A 10270-nucleotide genomic window follows, 5' to 3' on the forward strand; every position below is an offset into this window, starting at 1 on the left:
TTATCTATTCATTAGAAAAGGTCCCTTAGAAAATACTTCAGTAGCAAATTTCCATCTGAAGTATGCATTTGAAAACTGTTCTCTCTTTTTGGAATGTCTTCTTTCTCCTCATCCCATGATTCTTTCCTATCTTTTAAAGTCTGATTCAAATGATACCTTTCTCTGATCTCTAGTCAATAATGGCCTTTCCCCTTCAGACTTCACATAGCCCTCTGTTTTTACCAGGCTCTATTGTACTTATCTTTAATAGTGTAATATGGTTGTTTTATGTCATATCCCTCAATTAGACTATTAGCTCCATTAAGGCCTGAGCTATATCATATCTAATTTTTTTTTACTTCTACCATGTCTAGCAAAGTACTCTGATACATAACACTTAATTAGATGTTTAATACATGGCTGTTGATTTTGTTTGGTTGATCAAAGCAATAGCATTTAGGATCACAGAGAAATGCAGGTATGCTATTTTTTTTATATATCTCTAAAACAGACCTCTTGATGTATTTAATGACCAAAAAAAGGATCAGAAGTTGTCATCTTCCATTTTTAATAATGAAAAATCCACACGTTTAGAATATTCTCAGGCATGCCCAGCTTGGCAAATACCCCTGACCTTCATATTATTTCTCTGGACTCACTCATGAACCAGCCAGCACTTTGGTGCTGGACAGCTCCCTTTGGCACTTGGTAATGCAATAATTTATTAAAACTCCAAAGTTAACGAGGGTGCACAAATATCATGCAAACATTGCAGCTGTGCTCACAAACAAAACGTGCGTCATGGACAAAGAATGATACCAACAAATCTTGGAGCCGGGAAGGGGGATGGAATGTTCGATAATTTCTGTACAAAAATGCAGGGTGCTTTTTTGGTGGGGGATAATCTGTAAAAGATGCATCATAACGTCTGGCATTTCCAAAAAGAGAAAACTGTATAAAAATAAATATCCTATGTACAAACACACACACAGCCAATCCAAGGTTAGGGCCATCACTGCAAGAGAAAACATAGATGCAGGTTAGTTTCATGTCAGTCCTGGACTTATTTAAAATGCTGGTAAGGGCAGGATCCCATGTCATTATGGGAACGAGGCTGAGAACGGATTCTTGTTAGACTGCAGGTTTCTTTGGGCAGGGACTCGTGGATGCTCGATAGTCTTTGCCTGGACCCTCTGTCCTCATACAAGTCTCTGGACCCATTACATGTTCTTGTGATTTTCTAGCTAAGACTGAGGACAGTGAGTTGTTCTACAAGGGCAGATCTTCTCTCTCCCAAATCTCCTGCTTCCTAGAAATGGATTTGTCTCTCCTGCACCTCAGTAAGATCTCCAGCCATCGGAGGCAACTTTAGGAACCTGTGTCAGAAGGCGATGGATGCTCTTCCCATGCCATCCATCTATTACTGGGCACAACCAGAGATAGCATATTGCAGATAATAGCCCCAGGCATAACCTGCTCGGGGCTCCCTTTCCTTTTTAAAACTCAGCTCACATATCACCTCTTCCAGAGAACCTTCTCTAAGCCACTTATGTCTCTTTCTTTTTAAAATCCTTAACCTTCTGTCTTAGAATCAATACTAAGGATCGACTCTAAGGCAGAAAAGGGTCAAGGCTAGGTGACTGGGGTTAAGAGACTTGCCCAGGGTCACACATCTGAGAGAGAAGTGTCTGAAGTCAGATTTGAACCCAGGTCTTCCTGACTCCAGGCTTAGTGGTCTATCCACTGAACCACAAAATACCCCTGCCACTTAGGTCTTAGTCCAAGGAGTTAACTGATAATTATTGTACTCCTCTAATGCATTTGCCATAGCTGCCTGTATGTTATAGTTATCTTGCTCTGGGGATTGGGACAGGGATTGGACCTGAGATTCCATTGGTATAGGGAACTCATGGAGGATAGGACTTGCTATACCAAGGGAAGCTGGAATCTTCTTTGTGTCTTTTAGTATTTGATTGAATGTTCATCATTTGACAAGCATTTATTGAGTTCTCACTATGTACTAGGTACCATACTAAGTCCTGAAGATAAAAAGAAAGTCAAAAACATGGTGCCTAGAACCCTAAGAGGCATAGTGACTTGGTCAGGGTCACATAGCCAGCATGTGTCAGATATAAGACTTGGATCCACATCTGCCTGGCTCAGAGGTCAGCTCTCTGCCCACTACAATATGTTCTTTCTATTTGTTCAACAAAAGTAAGTTGTTGAGGGCATTTAGGTGGCTCAGTGGATAGACAGACAGGTCTAGAGATGGGAGGTCCTGAGTTCAAATTTGTCCTCAGACACTTCCTAGTTGTGTGACCCTGGGCAAGTCACTTGACCCCAAATGCCTAGTTTTCACTGCTATTCTGCCTTGGAACCAATACACCAGTGATTCCCAAAGTGGGCGCTACCGCCCCCTGGTGGGTGCTGCAGCTATCCAGGGAAGCAGTGATGGCCACAGGTGCATTTATCTTTCCTATTAATTGCTATTAAAATTAAAAAAAAATTTAATTTCCAGGGGGCTAAGTAATATTTTTTCTGGAAAGGGGGTGGTAGGCCAAAAAAGTTTGGGAACCACTGCAATACACAGTACTAATTCTAAGACAGAAGGGAAGGGTTTTTTTTTAAAAAAAGTAGGTTGTTGGGGCAACTAGGTAGCACAATGAATGGGGTGCAAGGCCTGGAGTTAGGAGGACATAGGTTCAATTCTGTCCTCAGATATTTCCTAGTTGTATGACCTTGGGCAAGTCACTTAATCTCAAATGCCTGGTCCTTACCAGTCTTCTGCTTTGGGATGGATACCAACATCCACTTTAAGACAGAAGGTAAGGATTAAAAAAATAAAAAGTTGTTATTACCCTCTCCTTTAGATAATAAGCTCTTTGAAAGCAAAAACTATAATAGATGTTTCTCTTCCCTGCACCTAACATGGTACTTCTGACATGTGAGGTACTTAATGATTTTTGTTGAATGAATGAATGAATATGGGTTTGTTTCATACCCCACTGCCAGACTTCCATCTCGTTGAGAGCACGAGATACATCTTAACTACATTTTTCTATGTCCTCTAGCACCCAGCATTTCATCTGCACACAGTTGGGGCTTCATGAATTTTTACTGAATTATTGACTTCTGGTTGAAGTTGGTGAGGGAGTGTAGTAGGTGTCCCTAGGCTTGGCATCCTGAGATCTGCCCAATTAGCCTAGAACAGGCTAATTCCTGCACTTCTGGGGAATGAAGGCGAGCAAGGGGAGCTTCTGAATTCCTTAGGAGCGAGGATGCCCCTTCTCATGCTTTGACTTGGCCATCATGGAGACTGGGTTGAGCGTGGACAGTTCTTTTAGATTTTTAGGAGAAGGAGCTAAAACTTGTCTGAAGCCATCACCCCCCTAGAGGATGTGGGGAGCACAATGTATATTGTGTCCTTGAGTGAACTGTTGTGGAGGGGTGAAGAGATGGCAAGTGGCTGCTCTGGAAACTGGGGCAAGAGCTGTTCCAGAATCCCCTTCTCTTGCCAGAAGTGCCCACGAGTCAGAACCTGCTGATCCTGTAATTAGTGTGAGATTAGAGAAGGAACACAGGGATTGGAGCCAGAGGGTCTGGGTTTGAATTCTACATCTTCTACTTCCTGGCTGTGTGGTCTAGGGCAAGTAAGTTCGTCATTCTAGACCTGTTTCCTCCTCTGTGAAAATGAGGGAGTTGGAGGAGGTGATCTCAAAGGTCTCTTCTGACTCTAAATCGTTTTAGAATTTTACTTTAGAACTTTAATTACCTCTTAAGATCAGTGAGTTAATTGCTATCCATGGGTTAGGAAACACTCCATAAGCAGAATAACTCTCATTTCTCTTGGCAATACAGAGAGGATTTTGGGGTAAGAATTATTAGTCCTTTTTTACAGATGAGGAAACTGAGGCTGACTTGTTATATGTAGGCTCATAGAGATTCAGAGTCCAGATTTGAACTCACTTCTTTCTTGATTCTAAACCCACTTAAAATCCACTTTTCAAGGGCTAAGACTTATTATTTTTTAAACCATTACTTTCTATCTTAGAATCCATACTATGTATTGGTTCCAAGGCAGAAGAGGGGTAAGGGATAGGCAATGGGGGTTAAGTGACTTGCCCAGGGTCACACAGCTAGAAAGTGTCTGAGGCCAGGCTTGAACTCAGGACCTCCTGTTTTCAGGCCTGGCTCTCTATCCATTGGGCCACCTAGCTTCCTCCAGGGATGAATGACATATAATTTGAGTAGCTACTGCCATGAAGAGCTAAAATGATCTAAGTGAATTTACACAGTATTCTGAGTATTAACAGTTAATTCACAACCATTTTTAAGTATCTCTCAGAACTCCTTGGAGAATATAGGTGAATTTAATTGGCATGGGAACTCCATGAATTAGAGCTACCCGAGTGCCAAAGGAGGAGGCATCTAAAAATATAGCTTGAAATTGCTTGCTGGGAAGTGGAAGGTGGTGGTGGTGGGGGTTGAGAGGAATAGATTTATCTGGAAATGAAGGAGATATAAAAATGAGATATGAATAAAAATCAAAAGGAATGCATCCTGAATACTGCTTACGGAATGCAACAGGGAATGATAGATAGGTGGCTCTTCTGCAGAGCTAGCTGGGTTTGCTTATATGGCTATAGAATGTGTGTGTGTGTGTGTGTGTGTGTGTGTGTGTGTGCATGAGTGTGCATGTCAATGCCACATCTCCAAGTGTACCCATACCCCTCAGGCCATGAGGAAACCCTACCTTATTCCAGCAGCCCTGGACTGGCAAGCCATCTTCCCCCTGGAATGGAGAAGGACAAAAGTAGGGCTCAGACTCTTAGGCAGGTGGGAGAAGTTTAATAATCCTGGGCACTTGCAACCTATATTGGAGGCTGGTTAGGGTGGGACTAAATGACATTTCTTTTCTCTGACTTAGGGATGGAGAGTCCAGATAGTTTGGTCTTGTGGGTTTTGGGAAGCCAGGGCCCCTGTGTGGATGAGGGGAGTAGGGCTTTCTAAGAGAAGGATCTAGGAAATTAAGTTGCTCTAGATCCCTTGGCACTGGACACATCCATGGCTCTGGGGCCGTGTTCTAAGACTCTGAAGGAGATGATGGCTAGCCTCAGGTCTCTCTTGGGATGGGAATCTCTGAAGGGCTGGGAAAAGCTGGGCGGGAACCATTGGTTCTGATCAATTTAACCCAAGTACAATGAATGGAACCTAGTGCTCAATGCTTCTCCTTAAGCTAGTGGTGACCTCCACTGATAGGTGTGCAGTTTTTGAAGAGTAGGAGGCTTCAGTATTAGGTATCTTATTATCATAACGATGGTGATAATTATGCTTTTAAATTTAATTGTTTTGTCTAAAAATAAATCTATTTTTCTTCCCCTCACCTCCTCTATTGCTTTTTTTTTTAAACCCTTAACTTCTGTGTATTGACTTATAGGTGGAAGATTGGTAAGGGTAGGCAATGGGGGTCAAGTGACTTGCCCAGGGTCACACAGCTGGGAAGTGTCTGAGGCCGGATTTGAACCTAGGACCTCCTGTCTCTAGGCCTGGCTCTCCATCCACTGAGCTACCCAGCTGCCCCCTCCTCTATTGCTTTTAAATTTAATATTTTTCCTAAATAAAAATCTTTTTTCTCACCTTCCCTCCTCCCCATCTGCCAATAAAACAAACCTTCATAACAAATATGCATAGTCAAGCAAAACAGATTCCCACACTGGCCATGTCCAAAAGATACGTCTTATTTTGCATCGTCAGTCCATCCCCTCTCCATCAAGAGGCGGGGAGCATGCTTCAGATGATAATTATGATTTAAAAAACCCACAACAAGAACAACAAATATGAAAGCAGTAGAAATAGCAAAGGGAAAAAAACATCTATAGGATGTTATTGGGGGGGAGACACCTCTTTGTGGTAAGAATAGAACATTGCCTCAATTTGACTTGTTTTTGAGGGAGGAGGAGGAAGGAGAAAATAGTGCATAGTTTTTCACAGAGTCATCCTCCCACCCCTTGACATATAGGGTTCAGGAAACAACTCGAACACGGACTCTTCAAGAGGGAAAGGAGCCACCACTGGCCCGAGTGGCATTTCCATTGGCACACGAGTGATGGGGGGAATGAGAAGGAATGATGTGATGTGGAGCTTAGGGCAGAGCGAAATGAGATGTTAGGTGTGTGGGTAGGAGCAAGGGGGTTGAGGAGTTATGACTTGCAGATCCCAAGATGACCTGGGGAGTCATGGGAAGAGTGTGGCAGGTGAGTTTGGCAGAGGAAAGGGCCCTTGCTGGTTACTGATGGGGGTTTGTGGGAGAGATGGAAGAATTCCCTATGGAGAAATATTAGTTGGCATGCTGCATGCTTAGGGTTTAGCAGAATGGGGGGCCTGAAAAGGGGCTGTGATGCATTTTAGTGGGCTCACGTTCACTTGGCACCTCATCCTGATTTATCTCTAGTTTGAAAAGTTTCTGAACTCTCATAGCAGGGACCCTCCACACATGGGACCTAAGAGGCATTCCTTGTAAAAGCATTGCTAGCACCCCTCTCTTACCCCCATCAATCCTCTCCATTTGAAGACTTCTTCTATTTGATCTTGCATGACAACATCTGTGTGTGTGTGTGTGTGTGTGTGTGTGTGTGTGTGTGTGTGTAGGGGAAGATGGAATGATGAAATGGGATGAAACTGAGACAATCAAGGATTCTAGCCCTGGCTTATTGGTCTAAGTGGGATGAAAAGACCATCAAGGAGTCCAGAATTAGCTTGTGATATTGAGAAAGAGCACCCCTATGCACAGGAATAGTTAGGTGCAAAAGTGTGAGGAACAGGGGGCCTAGAGTTATATTGTCTAGATAATAAGGATAAAACTAGTTAACTAATAATAATAATACTAGCTAACATTTATATAGCTCCTACTATGTGCTAAGTGCTTTACGATGATTATCTCATTTGATTCTCACAATGACCCTAAGAGGTAAGTGCTATTATTATCCTCACTTAACATACAAGGAAACTGAGGCAAAAGTTAAATGATTTGCTCAGGGTCACACAGCTAGCAAGTGTCTAAATTCAGATTTGAACTCAGGTCTTCTGAACTGCAGGTCTGGCTCCTAGATGTCTAGAGGTGACTTGTTGGATTGGTCTAACATCTCCTTTATTGCTTTCTTTCTTTCCTTTCTTATCTCTCAACTATTCTTTTTCTCCTTGTTCATCTTCAGGTACCTTTGCCTAGAGTATTCGATAGGGAACAAAATACTTCAAAAAGAAGACAATTTGGGAACGAAGAGAGGAAGGGTCTTATGGGATATTCTTGACTTCAGTCAAAGAGGATTAGCTGTTCTGTTACCTCAGTCTAGACTCTAGAGCATTTCTAATTGGCTGGCTGGTTCCTAGATTTTGGAGAATGAAGTCAGTGGTATGAGGAGGCCAGGGTGACTGACACCAATTGCCTCAGACATAAACTAGAAGAAGGTACAGGGCTCTAGGACCTCTCAAGCCAATTCATAGCCACACATAGAACTTTGGGGATGAAGAATTCTGATGGGAACAGGTGAGGGTCAGAAATAGGAGAGTCAGGTGGAGCAGTAGAAAACTTGGAACCCAGAGACCCAGTCCTTGCTTTTCTTTGCTGTGTGACTCTAGATAAATAATTTTACCTCTCTGAAATCTAGCTTCCTCATCTATAACATAGGAGGAATAATATTTGCCTTCTTTAACTCTAAAGAGGTTATAAGAGAAATATTTTATAAACCTTTAAGTGCTATGGAAATGTGAGTTATTATTAGGATGAGCCCAAGTGGGAAGAGAGAAATAATCTCTCCTCTTAGAACTGAGGCAACACAGCTTGGTGGTAAAGACCGCTGGCTCTTGAGCAAAACATCTATGTTCAAATGTTGCCTCAGATGCTAACTACCTGTGGTGATGTTGGGCAAGTTATTCAACTCTGTTGGGCTGCAGCTGCCCTTATTTTAAAAATGAAGGCATTGGACTAGATGGCCACTGATAACTCTAGATCTATGATCTTTAATTCTAAATCACTCAACCTTTCTGGGGCTCAGTTTCCCCATCTGTAAAACGAGCAGCTTGGGTTGGATGACCTTTCAGCCATATGCCTGTGGTCCTACACTTTTATGGACTTTTCCAGCATAACAAATTTCTGAGTCTCAGTGCAATGTCTGAAGGTAAAACAGCTTATATAGTCAAGGTCTACATTTATTAATGACTCTTCAAGTAAAGGGAGTGGGAGGGAAGAGGAAGTATATCCAAGGGTTAACTCACAATTTCAGGTCACATGGTCCAGAAGAGAAAGCCAAAGGAAGACAAGGAAAGGCTGAATATCCATTAGAGAGACAGATCCAAGCAATAAGTTCCCCCACGACTGGGGTTGTTAGGAAGCAGCAATGAAGGATGGAGGGAGGAGGCATGCAGGAGAAAGGTCCATGAAAACTAATACAAACCAAGCAGGAAAGGGAAGGTAATGCCATACCAATGGGCATGGGGCATCCAGTCCGTCCAGCCCTGGTAACCCCGGCTCCCCCTTCTCTCCTTTAAAACCTCGATGTCCCTGTTCACAAAATCAACCACGATGATTATTTGGGTCAGAGATGGCCAGCTCCATCCCAGTGGAGGAAAGGCTCAGTCCTCCCCTGGCCAGGACACAAGACACTAGAGATGCCACACCCAGGAAGCAACCTGGGGCAAATCTCAGTTCATCCCTCCTTCCTGACATAACTATGGTTAGTTCTTTGATTTCTTGAGGAATTTAGCATTTTAGCTTTGGGAAAGTAGACTCAGGAAAGGTCTTGAGTTCTCTTTCCATCTTCACTCCTACCATACCTAAACCTGGTCCAATTTTTTAGCAGAATTTTAATGAAAAATTATAATTACAATTAGATTAGAAGCCCTTTGAGGACAGGGACCGTCCTGTTCTGTAATCTTTGTATGCCTGGTCTTACCCACAGGATTATTTAGCAAATACATCTTGATTTAGGATGAAAAAAAAGCTTTTAAGCCCAACAAATTGCTGAGTTGATTGATTGATATGAGGGGCCTCTGATAAGCTCTTGGCCTATTTTGAACAAAGGTTGTAAAAGACCTCCATTTCTCTTTAAGAATCTCTGCCACTACTGCTAACTCTTTGGGACCTGGGGCTTTCTTTGCTGTAGGCAGAAGGAATCAGCCTAATTGCTAGATTTTATTCTAGCTAGGTTTGAGATAGATGGTCTCCCTGGGGAGCTCAACCCTAGTGTCCTGTGTACCCAGACCAAGTGAGGACCCGAACTGTTGGTAGCTGTTCGGAGGTGGGAAAGAAACAAGGAAGGGCCACTCCATCGTTGGCAGCCAATTCTCAGATTCTCAAAGTCAGTCCCAGCTGAGAGCATGGACCTCCTCTTGGCCAATCTCTTTCCTCCTGGCTTCCTCCCATCTAGCACTTTATTTACAAAGCTGCTGAAGAGAGAGGGATTTCAACCAGAATTTTGTATTGCTGTGGCTTTGAGCCCAAATCAACAGCATCTGGAATTCTTCTAGTCCAAAGTGTAACAGAGGAACTTTAGTACCAGGGCTGTAATTAATCATTTCACATTTTAATCTGAGTTTTCCTTCTTTCTTCCCAACTTGTGAACCTCAAGGAAAAAAATTAAACAAACAACGAGAAACCACAATACAAGCGATTAAATTAGAACATACCAATGGGCAGGGGGCATCTAATCCAGGCGCTCCTTGGTCTCCCTTATCCCCTTTAGGCCCCCTAGAGCCTTTCTTCCCCCTCTCCCCCTGTAAATAATGGTTTAGGCCAAGAAAAAAATAACATCAAAATTTTAGGATCATTCACTATATCAAAGTTAGAGAAAGAAAAATAAAAAATAAAACAGAAAACCAGAAAAAAAAGGATCCTTCTAGTTAATAATATTCTGTAGGGGTGGAGATAAGAACTCTGGGCATCTGTAAGCATATAGGGGTGTGTGTGTGTGTGTGTGTGTGTGTGTGTGTGTGTGTTTTGGGGGGGGGGCAGGAGAATGTCCATAAATGGATCAGAGAAGGCAAAAGGACACAGAGTTGGTGATGGAGTGGAGGGACTGTCCAAGGTAGCTCTTGCCACTCTCCTTGCTGTGTCTGTGAAGTTCATTTTGAGTTAGTTAGTTCTTAGCCTGGCCACAAAGCCACTTCTTTCTCAAGTGTTTGGATCCTGTGCTACTTTATTTTGATGGCAATTTACCCTCAACTAGCTTTGACTTCTACTGGTGGTTAATCATTTCCTAATGATGTTTGGCCCTTGTAAATGAGTTTGTCTTTCCTA

General features: G+C 42.7%; 1 long non-coding RNA gene across 1 annotated transcript; it reads right to left on the minus strand.

Moving 5' to 3' along the window:
* Nucleotides 1–530: 530 nt before the first annotated feature.
* Nucleotides 531–9737, minus strand: LOC123233017. The gene is made up of 3 exons (XR_006505335.1): nt 9661–9737; nt 4733–4771; nt 531–994 (listed from the first exon to the last, which is right to left on the minus strand). It is a non-coding gene; the product is annotated as an uncharacterized LOC123233017 (long non-coding RNA).
* Nucleotides 9738–10270: the final 533 nt, after the last annotated feature.

This window comes from Gracilinanus agilis, chromosome 2 (assembly GCF_016433145.1).
Source record: "Gracilinanus agilis isolate LMUSP501 chromosome 2, AgileGrace, whole genome shotgun sequence".
NCBI lineage: Eukaryota > Metazoa > Chordata > Mammalia > Didelphimorphia > Didelphidae > Gracilinanus > Gracilinanus agilis.